Source organism: Phocoena sinus, chromosome 3, assembly GCF_008692025.1.
Source record: "Phocoena sinus isolate mPhoSin1 chromosome 3, mPhoSin1.pri, whole genome shotgun sequence".
Taxonomy (NCBI): domain Eukaryota; kingdom Metazoa; phylum Chordata; class Mammalia; order Artiodactyla; family Phocoenidae; genus Phocoena; species Phocoena sinus.
Window position 1 is genome coordinate 37,005,175 of NC_045765.1, and position 17,633 is coordinate 37,022,807.

General features: G+C 40.9%; 1 long non-coding RNA gene across 3 annotated transcripts in view; it reads right to left on the reverse strand.

Annotated features, from left to right (window-relative positions):
• LOC116751766 overlaps nucleotides 1-14,568 on the reverse strand; it is a 98,675-nt gene extending 84,107 nt beyond the window's left edge. For all 3 annotated transcript variants that reach the window (XR_004349329.1, XR_004349328.1, XR_004349327.1), the window contains exons 1-3: nucleotides 13,915-14,568; nucleotides 11,015-11,072; nucleotides 10,044-10,188 (exon numbers count right to left, since the gene is read on the reverse strand). This is a non-coding gene — a long non-coding RNA (uncharacterized LOC116751766). The remainder of the gene's footprint in view (nucleotides 1-10,043; nucleotides 10,189-11,014; nucleotides 11,073-13,914) is intronic.
• Between the last annotated feature and the right edge of the window lie 3,065 nt (nucleotides 14,569-17,633).

A 17,633-nucleotide genomic window follows, 5' to 3' on the forward strand; every position in this document is an offset into this window, starting at 1 on the left:
ATGTCCTTTTTCTGGCCCAGGATCTAAACCAGGATTCAACATGGCATATAATTTCACGTCCCCATCATCACCTCAAATACAAATTCCTTGGTCTTCCTTAATCATTCGTTATCAGTACATATTTGAAGAGCAGCTATCAGTTATTTTGTAAAATGTCCCGCAGTTTGGGTTTGCCTGATATTTCCTCATGATTAAATGTGGATTCTTGGACTTCCCTGGCGATCCAGTGGTTAAGACTCCACGCTTCCAATGCAGGGGGCATGGGTTCAATCCCTGCTTGGGCAACTAAGCTCCCACGTGTTGTGGAGCATGGTCAAAAAAAAAAAAAAAAGTGGATTCTGCATTTTTGCCAATCCCACACAGTGATATTGTGCCTTCTCAGTGAATCACATCAGGTGGTCCTCAGAGTTGATGTACAGATCCTCAGGACTGGTGATGTTAACTTCGATCACCTGGTGTAGGTGGTGTCTCCCATGCTTCTCCACTGTGAAGGTTCTGTTTTTCCCTTGAGAATTAATATAGCTATCTTGTGGAGAGATACTCTGAGGCTGTGTTAATATCCTCTTTCTCATCATACTTTCACCCACTAATTTTAGCATACAGTGATGACATCTGCCTGCAGCAAAAGTTTTGCCTAATGGTGATTTTCTATTTCCATCATTCTTTATATATTAATTTGAATTCTACAACAAAGAAGGCTTTCCCTTCTTCCTATATTTTTTAAAATAAATTTGAGGTTATCAGAGGCCATTGAGTTAACTTCCCAGGATCCCTAGAATCTGATTCTTGGGTCTACCCACTTCTGAGGTATTCAGTTGCGTGCCTGCACAAAGAAAAAAAATCTCTTTTATTTTGCATTTCGACCTCATGATTTCAGTTCCCATTAATAAAATCTTTGAGGGAAGAGTGTGCTAAATGCTTTGTAGGGTGAAGAGGATGTTTAAATTATTCAAGAGAACTCCTTTCATACAATTTGGATGTACCCATTTACACATAAAAATTAATGCTAATTAGATATAATTTTCATCTATTCATTAAAAGAAATCCCAAAGCATTCCAGAAATCCTTAGTTAGCCTAATATCATTCTAGGTACTTGAAAACAAAATTGCTTTTCTTAAAAAAAGAAAAATCATGACTTTGTCTTTTATGAAAACATTTATTAGCACCAATGGTGGGGCCTGCTGGCTCCTCTTTCCAAGTACCCACATCCTTTCCTTCTCCTAATCAATCAGGCATTCATTCAACAACCACACACTGAGAACCTACTGTGTGCCAGCCTCTTCTCTAAGTGCTGGGACCAAAGTGGTGAATAAAAAGACCTGAACCCCTGCCCTACAGAGCTTCCAGTTTCATGGGGGAGATCAACTACAAACAAAATAACAAATCCTGTAAGTGGTGGCTGCTTCAAAGAAACATGAAGCCAAGAGGGAAGAGAGAATAACAGGGGCAAGGGAACCTCTATTCAGATGGTGTCAACGAACAGGATGACCTCTCAGATGAGGTAGAGGAGGTAAGACTTGACAGAGACAGAAAGAAGTGAGGGAGAAGCCCGGGGTAGGGGGATGGAGAACGTTCCAGGAAAAGGAGCAGCAAGTAAGTGCCCCAGGTCTCAGTTCTGTCTTAGGAGCCATGATTGGGCAGCATTTGCTAGTGGGAGTGGTTGTTGTGTGTCCATCCCCAAACTGGTCCATTTTTGCTATATATAAAACAATCTTCTTCTGCTAAGTCTTAAGCTTTTTGTGCCTTCCAATTTACCCCCCACTTAATTTTTTTAACATGTAGTTTTGAATATCTTTCCTTATCTGGAAGAATACTTTATATAACTAGATAGATAGGTAGACAGATAGATATTAATATATATATATACACACACACATAGAGAGAGGTCCTTTTTTTGTTGATTGACAACCGACAGCTTTTAAGCCTCGCCTCTCCCTCTTATCTCTGCCCAACACGCACACCTGGGCACGCTGGTAAGAGAGGCTGAGTGCTCCCTCCTTTGGTACAACATTGGAACCAAATTTGAGTGAAGGTTCACAGTGCGCACGTGTGTGCATGCGTGCGCACGCACACACACACACACACACACACACACACACAGCCTTGAACTGTTCAATGTTACAGGCACTGACCACACGTGGCTACTGAGCATTTGGAATGTGGTGAGATATACTATACATGCAAAATACACACTAGGCTTCAAATATGGTATGAAACAATGTAAAATATCCCATTAATTTTAATGTTGATCATCTGTTGATATGATATTTTGTATATATTAAGTTAAAGTACTATTTAAATTCATTTCACCTGTTTCTTTTAACCTTTTTTAATGTGGTACTAGAAATTTTAAAATTACAAGCACAGCTCATATTTCTAGTTCATCTTCTCTTTTTGTTGGACAGCACTAATATATACTAAAGTGATAACAGTGGGTATATCTTAGTATGTTTTTTTTTTTTAATATCCTTCTTTCGACTTCTCTGTATTCGAACATGTATTTAAAAATTAAAAGACACTTTTATGCAGTTGTTATCAGTGGAGTTAAAGGGGGCCGCTTAGGGGCTTGGAGGAGGAGTGATTACCCTGCTCAAAAAGTCCAGAAAGTAAAATATTTTCCAATTAGCCATAATCTAAAACTGAAGTCCATCCTCTGTCCACACAAGCTCTGTGAGGGACAGGCAGCCTCTCCATAAGCCTTGGAGGACATGACTTTCTAACGGTGATTCTAGAGTCTGCAAATGCATTGATGTGCCCTGGCCTATAAGCCCTGGGTCCTTAGAGGCAGAACCTGCTAGCGCTAATATCATAGGAAATGTGAGGCATGGCTGTCCCACTTCCCTGTGTGCATCCCTGGTGTGGCCATTTGTGCTTGATCCAGTCCATGGTCAACTCCATACAAGCCTTCAGTATTCAGATCCTTGTTCACAAACCACGAGGACCAAGCTTGGGATGCTGTCTAGGCACAGACCATCCTGCTTTGCAAGGTAATGTTTTGGAACAAACAGTGCAGACTTAATCATGCAAAAATGTTATTGTATTGAAGAGGTCAGACTTCAAAACATGCTTGCCTGGCCCAGCAACTGAATTATATTGCTACCAACTCTCACCCCAGCCACTTGTACTTAGACAGCCTGCTCTTCCTACCGGAATAATGGATAATAAGAGAAGATGGAGCAGGGGAAAAAAGTGTAACCAAGCAGGACCCTATGGGGCCTTCCCCCATATCCTCTGCTTTAGCTCCTCTCTGAAGTACTTAGATAACAGTATCTGATGCACATTTGAAATCGCTAGGTGGCATTTAGGGGGCTCAAAGAAGCTCTGGTCCTTTATGTCTCAGTGCAGAAAGAATTCAGTGAGAGGCAAAGTGATAGATAAGAAGTGATTTATTAGAATAGGATGCTTTTGGGCTCCCCTGGTGATGCAGTGGTTAAGAATCCGCCTGCCAATGCAGGGGACACGGGTTCGAGCCCTGGTCCGCGGAGATCCCACATGCCGTGGAACAACTAAGCCCGTGTGCCACAACCACTTAAACCCGCACGCCTAGAGCCCGTGCTCTGCAACAAGAGAAGCCACTGCAATGAGAAGCCTGCACACCGCAACGAAGAGTAGCCCCCACTTGCCACAGCTAGAGAAAGCCCACGCGCAGCAATGAAAACCCAACTCAGCCAAAAAAATAAATAAATAGAATAGGACACCTTTTACAAGTGGGAGGGTGAGAGGGTGCCATGCCCTGAGAACTTAATGGGCTACAGTTTTATAATCAAAGGAAAAGTAGGGAGAAGGCCACCTTCTTCCTCATTCTTGGGTAGATGTCACGCTTCCATCATCAGCTCCTCCACGTCAGGCAGGGGAGTTTTCTTGTCCTTACATGGTCAAGCTGGGACTGTCATGGCACAATTGAAATAAGCAAAAAGGCAACAACATACGTTAAAAACGGCAAGTCATCTCAGGTTTTAGTATATTGTCACCTTTTCCTTATATTTTTTTTTTGGTGTGTGCAGAGGAGCATGTTCTAGGAATCGTTAACTTACTAGCTCACTGGGCAGGACGTGGGTCTCATGCCACCATTGTTTTATTCTTTTGGGTCATGTCTCATGCTTCTGTTGCATGGTTTTGTTGCTAAGCAAGACTGCTTGGTTTTGTGGTTAAGCTTTCTTCAGGAATCATTAATTTACAGGGGTCTCCCATACTTTTTTCTTTAATTACAATCCCTTAGTGGGATTAACTATTTAATCACCTACTTTGTCCCTTTACTCTGTCCCTATCATATTCACTGAATTGTTTTATAGATGTTAAAACCCCACCAAATGAAAGAAATTAACTACTTGATGACCATGTAGCCCCCAGACCTACTGGAGCCTAAGGATTGATAATGTTAACCCCTGTGACACCACCCTGTTACCTCACCATCAACTAGTCAGAGAATTGTGTACAAGCTGATCACATACCCTGGGACACCCCTCCTTCACCCTGCCTTTAAAAATGCTTTGCTGAAATCCATGGAGGAGTTTAGATCACTAGCTGCCCTGGACTCCTTGCTTGGCACCCTGCAAAAAACACAGCACTTTCCTTCACACAACCTGGTGTCAGTAGATTGGCTTTACTGAGCAGGCAAGCAGACCTAAATCTGGTTCAGTAATAAAACAAAATGGATTTAACTGGATCATGACATGAAAACTACAAATGTTGTATCACTTGTCAGAAAAATTCACTATTGCCTTCAAATGCTTTTGGTTTGTATATTTTCTGTACATAAATAAATTCTGAAAATTAAATCTGTATAATTTCAATTTTGTAAATTTTTAAAAATAAATTTATTTGTTTTGTTTATTACTTCTGGCTGTGTTGGGTCTTCGTTGCTGCAAGCGGGCTTTCTCTAGTTGCGGTGAGCGGGGGCTACTCTTCGTTGCGGTGCGTGGGCTTCTCATTGCAGTGGCTTCTCTTGTTGTGGAGCATGGGCTCTAGGCGCACGGGCTTCAGTAGTTGTGGCTCACGAGCTCTAAAGTGCAGCCTCAGTAGTTGTGGTGCATGGGCTTAGTAGCTCCGTGGCCTGTGGGATCTTCCCGGACCAGGGCTCGAACCCGTGTTCCCTGCATTGGCAGGCGGATTCTTAACCACTGCACTACCAGGGAAGCCCCAATTTTGTAAATTTTGAAACTGAAACCGAGCAGGACCCTGTGGGACCCTCTCAGGTACAAATCCTTTGTGTGTCCTCCATTTCTCGTTTGTAGGAAATAGGCTTCATTCAGCCTCCTAGACTTTCCCTTAGTTCCAAAGAGCAGATTCAAACAGTTGCTAATCGGGAAAGTGAGGGAATGCAGAAACAAAGGAGGAGCAATCAAGAAACAGTAGTGCAGCTATTAAAGCAGGGTCCTGGTTCCTCCTCAAGGGATATACATAACAGTATCTTTGAACTCTTCTGCAGTAACTAAGGCCTCCACCCAGGTGCAAGATGGTAACTATACATGCTGAGACTCCAGACTGGTTGAAACCAGAAAGCTGATGATTGACAATCCTGTAACACCCCCTATTACCTCACCACCAACCAATCAGAAAACAGTTACACACCCTCCAGCCCTGACCCCAAATTTTGCCTATAAAATCTTCTCCCTGAAAACCACTGGGGAATTCAGATTTTTTGAGTGTGAGCCACTGGTTCTCCTTGCTTGGCCATGCAATAAACCTTTTGTAACAGGGAAGAGCAAATTCTGACTCCGTGTTGGTTCTGTTTCTTTTACTTTAACCTTTGCTTTTCGTTGCTTTTGTTATTATAATCACTGTCTATAGCCATAAGCATACATAATGGCCTGCCACAAGGAACCCTGTCCCTCTGCCTGACTGTTAAACTAAAAGGCCTTTGTTCAGCTCACAGAGAGACATTCTGACCCTGCCCACGTGCGAATGGCTGCAGAAAAGAAGAAATTAATACATCCCCTCCCCAATGAGGGCCAAGTGAGGAGATATTTTGCAAGATAAATGGTCTTTTTACTTTACTTCCTCACCTCCTCCCCCTCTCTGTTCTATAAAAGAAACGGGCATCCAGACCCCAGTAAGATGGTTTTTTGGGTACACTAGTCCACCATCTTCTCGGTCTGCTGGCTTTCTGAATAAAGTCGCTATTCCTTGCCTCAACACCTCGTCTCCCAATTTATTGGTCTGTCGTGTGGTGACCAGAGTGAACTTGGACTCAGTAACACTTTCTCTGCCCCAAACTGTGGCATTTCAGTTTGTCTGGCCTCACTGCGTATCAGGCACACAAACTAGTGTTCGGTAATAAAACTTCATTGGGTAAGAGAAATACTGAGTACTGACCCCCCAAAAGCTAATATATACCAATAAGGAAATTGTGAGTTTACATTCAGCCCTAGATCTACAAAAAGGAAAACATTTCACTTTTAAATAATGAAAAAGTTATTCAAATACATAGAAACAAACTCTCGTATTAGGCTTCACTTTTCTAACTCTATAAACTGAAGCTACTACAATTTAAATATCAAGTTTTTTTTAACAGCTATAATGAGTACAATTTACACACTATGTAACTGACCACTTAAAGCATACAATTCAATGGCTTTTAGTATATTCACAGAGTTATGCATCCATCACCATAATCAATTTTAGAATATTTCCAATACTCCAAAAAGAAACCCAGCACCGCTTAGCCATCATCCCCAATCCCAACATTTCTCTCCTCCCCTGGCAGCCCTAGGCTACTACTAATCTACGTTCTGCCTCTGTGGGTTTGCTTATTCCATTTCATATAAATGGAATTATATGATAAGCAGTTTTTGTGACTTCCTTCTTTTCCTTAGCATAATGTCTTCAAGGTTCAAACGTGTTATAGCATGTATCAGTATGGATTCTTTTTATTGCATGGCATTGATATGCCACATTATATTTATCTATTCATCAGCTGATGGACATTTGGGTTGTTTCCACTTTTTGGCTATTTATGAGTAATGCTGCTATGAATATTCATGTACCTAATTTTAAACTTAAGTAATTCTTGCTTTAGGGCTTAGATGCATCCAAGGAAAGTGAGTATTAAACAATATTTGCTTTATCAGTGATTGCCACTCATAAATCATCTTTTCCCAAGGAAAATAATCCCTAACAGCCTGATTTAAAGGCATCAAGAAAGTCCCTCCGAAAACTGTTTCATCCTTTAACAGATTCAAACACACACATATTTATTGCATGGCTACCGAATGCAACATACCGTTTATGATGGATTGATAAATTTGAAATATTAAACATTTTTTTTCCCTGTATTTCTTTGCACTTCTTGCTCTTCTCCCTCATTCAGGCATTCATTGCCTTGGGGAATGGATACCTCAGAGAAGAGCAGAGAACAAAGTAATGGGCTTTGGGCTTTTGAATCTCAAAAGCCATGCAACAGATTTGGGAACATAGGTGATGAATTAGATCAAAGCTTCCTCCAAAGAAGATTAGGTTCTTTGGAATTGAAGAAGAGGGAGCGTATGAGGAAAAATGAGCCCAGGAGGGGAACATGGAGAATTATCCATGAAGGTTCATGAGATCAGAGAGCAAAGTGAAGGCATGCCTCACTTCTTAGGTAGTCCCCACTAGAGGTACCATGATCTCAGAGAAGAAATGTCCATGTGGTGTGCCTAGGCAGAGAGAATCTAGACAGCCTCCCAGAGGCTCAGCTTCCTCTTCTGTGAAGGGAGAAGGCTGAAATTATGAAGTCTGCTGAGAGTGGCTCTGGGATAGCACAGGGTTTTAGCTTCACAGAGTGATTCAAGGCTGAGGAAACGCAGGAATTCTGTGCATTCAGCAGAAATACGGAGCATAACAAGGAACATCCCTGGACCTGACTTGGAACAAGGGTTGAGGTGGCAATGACCCATGTGGACCAGTGACCAAAGTCCAGAGTAGATTTCAGAGACTTTAGCAGATACCAGTGTGGCTAAGTGACAACCAAAGACCAGACCCCTCCCCATCTTAATCCCATGCCCCAGGAATGTTGTCAAAATCCTCACTCCCTGGATCACAAGATTTTATCCCTTTTCTGGAGATGGCCTATCTGTTTTCTCTGGCGGCTCCAAATTTTGCTACCTTCATGTCCTTGAATCTGACCTCACCTTGAGAGGGAAAGGGAGGGAGAAGGGTGCAACCATTAAAAGAATGACAGAGCTATTGAGAAAAACAGGATACAGCAAAAACTGGTTAGAACCAACTAGGCCCAAGATGGCAGAAGATGTGACTTCCAGTAGCTTTTGAGCCTCATTATATGCTCATTGTAATACATTAGCATGCTAAATAACACACCCACCAGAGTCATGACAATTCTGAGGCTGACCATAAAAGGCAAAAAAGTGGGCAGTGACCCAATTATTTGAGGGAAGGGGTGGAAATCCCCACCCCTTCCCTCAAATAATTAGGATATTCCTCCCTCTCGTTAGCATATGAAATTACCCAGCTCATAAAAACTAACAACCCCATATCCCAGGGCTGCTCTTGCCTTCTGAGACAGACCACATTCTGCCTATGGAATGTGTATCTCTCTAAATAAACTTGCTTCCACTTTGCTTTGGCTTGCTCTTGAATTCTTCCCTGGGCAAAGCCAAGGACCCTCACATGGCACCCATTCTAGGGACTCACCCAAGACCAGGGACATGACCGTTCTCTTGCTCCCCTTGTCCTGCAACATACTCACCCTCCTCCCTACTATATTAGGTCCTCCTATAACACACACCCCATACTTGGAATTATTTTTTAATGCCTGTAATCTTTAGTTGACTATAAGGACCATGAGGGAAGGTAGCATATCTGTCTTATTTACTCAGCACTTAGCACAATGTCTGATATGATACATAACAAGCTGTCAATTAATGGTTGAATAACTTTTTCCTACAGGAACACACAAATGTACAGAATATACATAGAAGGCTGTTGATTGCAGCACTGTTGGTAACAATATAGATTCAAACTAAATGTCCATCAATAGGGAAGGAATGAAGTAAATTAGAGTAATTAGAGTTCCTCTGTAATATGGAATAATTTGCCTAAGCAAAAATAATCAGAAAGAAAAAAAAAACCTTAAAATTTATTTCAAAGTCAAGTTAGATATTATTCCTGAATTTTGTACTGCCTTAGATAATCAATGCCATCACCATCCTCCCCATATCACATAGACAACTGACTTGACGCTCTCCTTTGAAAAACACAAGTTCAAAACTTGAAATTCTGTATACTCTCATGAGTTCTTACAAGAGTCCCCATGATTTAGGAAGATTGTAAGCATTTATCAGGATAGCCATTGGTTATCACCAATGATTGTCACCATCATCATCACTGACATTTACTGAATGCTTACTATGTGTCAGGCACCCATGCAAACACTTGCTATATGTTATCTCATTTTGAATCCACATAACCACCCTTATTTTTATACCACTTTACAGATTAGGCTCAGGGACTGTGGCAGAGAGACCATAAAATAACTCAATGATTCTACCTCCTGGTGTTCACACATTTGTGTAATCTCCTCCCCTGAGTGTGGGAGGGACCTGTCACTTGGCTCTAACAGAACATGACAAATGTGGTGGGGTGTCACTGCCGTGATTACCTCATGTCACATAAGACAAGTCTGTTTTAGCAGGCTGCACTCAGAGACTCTCCCTGCAGGTTTGATGAGGTAAGCAGCCATATGGGAGAAGCTCATGTGGCAAAGAATTTCAGAAAGCCTCTAGAACCTGAGGGCAGTTGACAAGCACCAAAAAGTGGGGGACTTCAGTCATATATTCAGTCATACAGCCTCAAGGAAATGAATTCTGACAACAACCTGAATGAATTTGGAAGCAGACTCTTCCCCAGTACAGCTTCCAAATAAAATCCAGCCTGGCAGATACCTTGTAGCAGCTTCGTGAGACCCTGAACAGAGAGGATCCAACTAAGCCACGCTCAGACTCCTAACATCATGAGGGACTAAACGTGTGTGGTTTTAAGCCACTAAGTTTGCGGTAATTTGTTATGCAGCAATAGGAAATAAATACAGAGAGGTTAAGTTTCTTACCTTAGACCCCACATAAGTTGTGGGACTGGATATCCTACTTGGGTCTGTCGACTCCCATGTTCGTCAGGGCCAAGCCCTGCCCTGCTCCATCTACATGGTGCTTTCAAGATTGTTTCAGATCCAAGAATGGGGATCGTCAGAAAATCTACAAACAACAAATGCTAGAGAGGGTATGGAGAAAAGGGAACCCTCTTGCACTGTTGGTGGGAATGTAAATTGATACAGCTACTATGGAGAACAGTATGGAGGTTCCTTAAAAAACTACAAATAGAACTACCATACATATGACCCAGCAACCCCACAACTGGGCATATACCCTGAGAAAACCATAATTCAAAAAGAGTCATGTACCATAATGTTCATTGCAGCTCTATTTACAATAGGCTGGACATGGAAGCAACCTAAGTGTCCAGCGACAGATGAATAAAGAAGATGTGGCACATATATACAATGGAATATTACTCAGCCATAAAAAGAAACGAAATTGAGTTATTTGTAGTAAGGTGGATGGACCTAGAGTCTGTCATACAGAGTGAAGTAAGTCAGAAAGAGAAAAACAAATACCGTATGCTAACACATATATATGGAATTTTTAAAAAAAAAAAGGTTCTGAAGAACCTAGGGGCAGGACAGGAATAAAGATGCAGATGAAGAGAATGGACTTGAGAACACGAGGAGGGGGAAGGGTAAGCTGGGATGAAGTGAGAGAGTGGCATGGACATATATACACTACCAAATGTAAAACAGATAGCTAGTGGGAAGCAGCCACATAGCACAGGGAGATCAGCTCAGTGCTTTCTGACCACCTAGAGGGGTGGGATAGGGAGGGTGGGAGGGAGATGCCAGAGGGAGGGGATATGGGGATATATGTATACATATAGCTGATTCACTTTGTTATACAGCAGAAACTAACACACCATTGTAAAGCAATTATACTCCAATAAAGATGTTAAAAAAAAAAGTTGTATCACCTTTGGACATCATCTAGAAGTCATTCTTCTTCACCATTTGAATAAAGGTCACCTTTGTCTTCCATGAGAAAATAAAAATATAATATTTAAAATAAATAAAATAGATAACCAACACGGAGAAAAAAAAAAGATTGTTTCAGATCCAAGCTTGCACTCCAAAACATGACTCAGCTGAGTTCCTCTAATCACTCAGACCAAAGGACCTTCCCTGTCTTGGATCACCTAGCAGACCTCACTACCTTCTCATGCAGGCTACAGCTGCGTGATGGAGCAATGATAATACGGGCCCATCTTGGCCCCTGTTTGATAAGTGTCAGTGATTAGTGGCCCTGGAAGGACTTCCTAGAGACATGGGCTCCCATGCACATTCCCTTGGTCCCACAGTGGGGCTGGATGTGGGGATGCTTAGTTAGTTACTCAGTGAACTGGACGGCAGCAGGCATACTGTAGCACTTGGCTTTTGATGATTTGCTGCTCAGTGGCATTAGTATGATACCTATCAGTGTCCTCCTAATCAGAACAATCACCTAGTCTTGAACTCCCAGAATTCCCTAAGAATATCAATTTATGAGAAAGGATTATGGCATTTAGATATGGTACTGTGCACTTCTATTATTGTCTGGTGACATTTGTAAACTACATGAATCAGGTTACTACTACACTAAACAATGTACCTAAGAAACAAATGAAACTCTCTCTCGTATATCATGAGCCATAAAACTATAGCAGTTCAACATCATATCAGTAACTAGAACTTACAAATTTCTTCTTTACACTAAGCTTTTATGAAAATATTTTCCTTATTTCAATGTATCCTCCTATAAAGGTAGATGGAAAAAATCAATATGCAGGGATGCAAAAAGAAAAGGGAAATAATACATATCTTGTATTGTCATGAGTCTTGTTACAGTTGGAAGCATTTAAAGAAGCAAATGTTTAAAATAATGACATTATGTAAGTGCATAGTTTATAGCTTGTTTACATTCATTAGTTTAACTCACATTTGTCATATATCCACCAAGTTCAGAGGCCTACTATGTACTTGGAAAGAATTCAAAAGAAAAAGAAATATGGTCTCTGCTTCCAGAGGCTTTCTAACTATATGGATCTGAAAATAACCACATGGGCTAATTCAAGCACAGAGAGCCACAGAGGCATATCTTGCCATTCTTTTACATGTATTTCACCAGTACACATGAACATAGAGAAAAGCTTGGAAGTACATCACAATGTTAATCGTGGCTATCTTTAGGTGGTGAGATTTTATGTAATCTTTAAAAATTACATTTATTTCCTAAATAAAATAGCCCTTAAAAATAAACATAATCATGCATAGCTATTAAAGATCTTTTAAACCACTAGGTCTAGGGAATTCCCTGGTGGTCCAGTGGTTAGGACTCAGCGCTTTCACTGCCGTGGTTCAATCCCTGGTCTGGGAACTAAGATCCGACAAGCCTCGAGGCCAAAAAAAAAAAAAAAAAACATTAACCACTAGGTCTAACGTTAACTAAACAAATCCTCCAAAACAATGATGCATATCCATTCCTCTCTGAGCAAAGAACCATTTAGGGGAAAAGAAAGAATATTAACAGTCTCATATTCTTTTTTAAAAAAAATATGTCTTGGGAATTCCCTGGAGGTCCAGTGGTTAGGACTTCGCACTCTCACTGCCAAGGGGAAAAATAACAAAAAAACAAAACCAAAAAAGTAGACCAAAAAAAATGTCTTTTAAAGTTGAGTGATACATACAATAGTGCTTAAGTGTTCCTTCATTAATCCCCTCAGTAGAGGGTAATAAGTTCAGGCTTATTTTTTGTTTTTGCTTTGACTAAAACGTCAAAAACTTTATAGAAGTGCATGTTCTGAAAGATCTGATTGTAACGCAGCACCTTTGAATCAGTTTGCAGGAGATGAGCCCCCAGAAGGCTGGAGGAAGGGGTTCAAGGGGTTGGGAGTTAAGGAAATATCTGGCAGAAGTCAGCCACAGATTTAGGGCAAACACTGTAACCCCATTAGATACTGGGAAGAAGTGGCAGTATATTGAGCACGAAAGCAAAATACTCTGTAAATGATTTTCTTGGCTGCCTGTGTATTAAATGGCTAGAAGGAGATGTTCTCACTGCGACTCCCCAGAGAAACAGAAGGGGCGGGCCCTCTGCTCTATCTTCCTGAGCACTCTCCTGACACTGTCAAAGGCCACTCACACTCATGCTGGACACTCCATCCTGGGTCCAGTTCTGGACAGCACAGAGGGCTTTTTCACTGTGGGTGGCGGGTGAAGTGAGAAAGGCTCTTTATATGTTGACTTTGATATGTGAGTTCTCTATTCTTCAAATGAAATCTCTTAGCAAGTGGTGAAGCCCAAAGGGCTGAGTTTGCTATACACCTCATTTTGAATCCACATAAACACCCTGTGAAATAGGTTATTTTTATACCAACTTTACAGATTAGGCTCAGGGACTGTGGCAGAGAGACCATAAAATAACTCAATGATTCTGCCTCCTGGTGTTCACACATTTGTGTAATCTCCTCCCCTGAGTGTGGGAGGGACCTGTCACTTGACTCTGACAGAACATGGCAAACGTGGTGGGGTGTCACTGCCGTGATTACCTCATGTCACATAAGACAAGTCTGTTTTAGCAGGCTGCACTCAGAGACTCTCCCTGCAAGTGTGGTGAGATAAGCAGCCTCATCAAACCTGCGAGGAGACACAGTCCATGCACTGCTGCATGCTCCACAGGGCGGGGGGGATCACGGCTAACATCATCTTCATCACTGGAGACCTGGTTCCTGCCATAGGGCTCAGCACAAAACAGGGGCTCAACAGGTAGTTGGGAAGTGAGGCAATGAAGGAGTGAAAAAATGCCAACTTTTCTTCGGTCACTTTGAAAATCTCTCACCTGGGTTAACATCGGTAGCCTCCTGATCTTGTCCTTTATACTTTCACTCCTCTATAATCCATTCTCCACACAAGAGCCAGGATGATCTTTTAAACAATAAATCAGGTTCTAAAATTAGATCATGGTGACTGTTGCACAACTCCGTAAATGTTAGAAACCACTGAACTGCACATTGAATTCAAATGGGTGAATCTTAAGAGTACGTAAATTATATCTCAATTAGATTGTTTAAAAATTGTCATTCCCTTAAAACCTTTCACTTGTTCCCATTTCACTTAGTCACTCAGAATTCACCAGGTTACTTACAATGACCTACAGAATCCTACCTATCCCATGGGCTCTGCCTCCCTCTCCATTCTCAGCTCTCATCACCGCTTGCCTCCCACTAGTCCCTGAATCTGCCCATCTTGTTCCTGCCTTAAGGTCTCGCACTTGCTCTTAGCTTTGTCCGATACTCTTCATCATATTCTGAGCGATGCCTCTTACCGTTCAGGTTGTCCCATGTTAGCCCACGCTATTGTCAATCACCACTCTACAACTCCACCACCCCACACACTTTCTATCATATTACTACTTATAGCACTTCTCACTCTTTGAAAAAAAATTTTTTTAATTGTTTTCCTTACTGGAATATACACTCTTTGAGAGTAGAGAATCTTGTTGCTTACCTCTGAAGAACATGCCTGAAACACACAGTAGGTACTAACAAATACAAGTTAAATGTTGATTGCCTGGTTCCTGCATAGACAGTTTATTCTGCCAAGGCTGTCGGGGAAAAAACTAGTATCTACCTTAGTGTATCTTTCTAAGAAAAAAAGATGTTTTAAAAAATGCATTGCTTTGGAATGATTTGTTATTTTTTACATGGCATGGCAAAATTAGCAAGCTTCTAATTTCAGTGAACAGATTAAAATAATGTTAATATTCCACCATACAAGACATATTATAACACTGTGAAATTTTCAAACATATACACCCCTATGGGGCGGGGGGGTGGCAGCAGATCTTCCATCCAGACCATTATTAAGTGGCATTTGCAGACTTAAAAGCATTTGGATATTTACAAAAACATCTAGATCATAAGAGTTTCCTCATTCTACTTTCCTTGATTGTTTAGAACTCTTAGAAAGCCAAGGTAATATTTGTAAAAAATATACTTAAGAAAAGTTTTCCTTTTAATACTACACTCCTGTTAATTATAATTTCAATGATATAGTTCAATCATAGCCACATGCTCTAAACTACTTTTAATAACAACTAATTCACACAAGACTTTGCTGCTTCAAAGTGCTTACTTAAACATTGTCTCATTTGACCTTTGCAACAGCCTATGAGTTATATCATTAGCACTTTTGTGAAGAAGGAAAAGTTCAACGAGTTAGAGACACTTGCCCAAGGTACCACCACTCGTAAGGAGGGATTCTCCCCAAGTGTTTTTCTGACAAATCACTTGCCCTTTCCTCTTAAGGCCTCATCTCGGAAATCATCACTGTTCTCCTTACAAATTATACAACAAGAAGTGATAGCAATCTAAAGTACTCCAGGGAATTAAGAACTGGGAATAGTAAATAATGCAACGATGAACACTGGGGTGCACATATCTTTTCGAAGCAACCTAAGTGTCCATCGACAGATGAATGGATAAAGATGGAATATACAATGAATGATGAATGGATATACAATGCAATACTACTCAGTCATTAAAAAGAAGGAAATTTTGCCATTTGCAACGAAATGGATGGGCTTGGAGGGCATATGCTAAGTGAAACAAGTCAGACAGAAAAAGACAAATAGTTTATGATATCACTTATATGTGTAATCTAAGAAATACAAACCAACTAGTAAATATAACAACAAAAAAAGCAGACTCAGAGATACAGAGAACAAACTAGTGGTTACCAGTAGGGAGAGGGAAGGGGGGAGGGCAATATAAGGGTAGGGGAGTAAGAGTTACAAACAATTAGGTATAAAATAAGCTATAACGATATATTGTACAACACAGGGAAGATAGCCAATATTTCATAACTATAAATGGGGTATAACCTTTAATAATTGTGAATCACTATATTGTATACCTGTAACTCATAAAATATTGTACAGCAACTCTACTTCAAATAAAAAAATCTCAAAGGCATTATAATGAAACATAAAAAGAACTGTAAATAGAATTAAGTGATTGGCATTCAATCAAAAATTACTTCATTCTGATAATCTATATATTCCTGAAAAGTCATCAATTTGGCCTTTAGCATCACAAATTATACACAATCTAATCTGTGTTTGTTGTGGCAATACTGATTTATGGAAATACCTTTGGTTTTGGTATTTTTAAAGACTGGTTTCCCATAGTTTTTATTAATACAAACTACAGGTTCAACTTTTAAAGCTTTTCAGAAGGAAATCAGTGTTTTAATAAGTAACACTGTTTATCAGGAAATATCCTTATACTAGCATTTAAGAAGTGCTTGCTTACATCCAGAGTTTTAAAAAATCATTAGCATGGGAGGTTTTTAAGATTTTACGTTCTACGTGGAACCTCGCTGACATTAAATGATTGACACCCTTTTCTAAACCTACAGGATGCCTGATACTGATTTCTGTTTCAATTGTTAAGATGCATTAGTTTCTCAGAGGTCTCTGATAAATCTATCCAACTAATCTTCAAGGATTTCTCCTTAAGCTCTATATACTTAGCATTCCCACACAGCCCCACACAGCTTTTCCAAGGCAATTCTAAAAAACCAGTATATCGGGCTTCCCTGGTGGCGCAATGGTTAAGAATCCACCTGCCAATGCAGGGACACGGATTTGAGCCCTGGTCCAGGAAGACCCCACATGCCACGGAGCAACTAAGCCCGTGCACCACAACTACTGAAACCTGTGTGCCGCAACTACTGGAGCCCGTGCGCCTAGAGCCCATGTTCCGCAACAAGAGAACCCACCGCAATGAGAAGCCCGCGCACCACAAGGAAGAGTAGCCCCCGCTCTCCGCAACTAGAGAAAGCCCGAGCGTAACAACGAAGACCCAACGCAGCCAAAAATAAAATTAAACCCAGCATATCCTTACATAAATATCTAAGCACTTAATCTCTAGAGACACCACTTGGGCTGCTATTCCAGCTAATAAGATTAATAATTTTGTTTTTTTTAGTTTTATTTATTTGGGGCTGCATTGGGTCTTCGTTGCTGCACAGGCTTTCTCTAGTTGCAGTGAGCGGGGGCTACTGTTTGTTGCGGTTGCACGGGCTTCTAACTGCGGTGGCTTCTCTTGTTTGCAGAGCACAGGCCTCTAGGTGCATGGGCTTCAGTAGTTGTGGCACAGGGGCTCAGTAGCTGTGGTGCACAGGCTTATTTGCTCCGCGGCTTATTTGCTCCGTGGGATCTTCCCGGACCAGGGCTCGAAACCCATGTCCCCTGCATTGGCAGGCAGATTCTTAACCACTGTGCCACCAAGTAAGCCCAGATTTAATAAATTTTGATGTATCAATACTTCAGGGAAAACTAACAATCTGTTCCTTGAGAGAGTTCTGTTGATTGCTTGGGATGAGAAAAATGCTCAACCAGTTTATTCACTATTCACATATTTTATTACTATTCTTGGCAACTAACTGTCATTTAAAAACCAAGAAATACCCTATATAATTTGCATTTTCCCATGTGTTGTTGTTGTTTTGCATACCCTTCTTTACCAATCCCTATTCCCACACAGCTCCACCTCC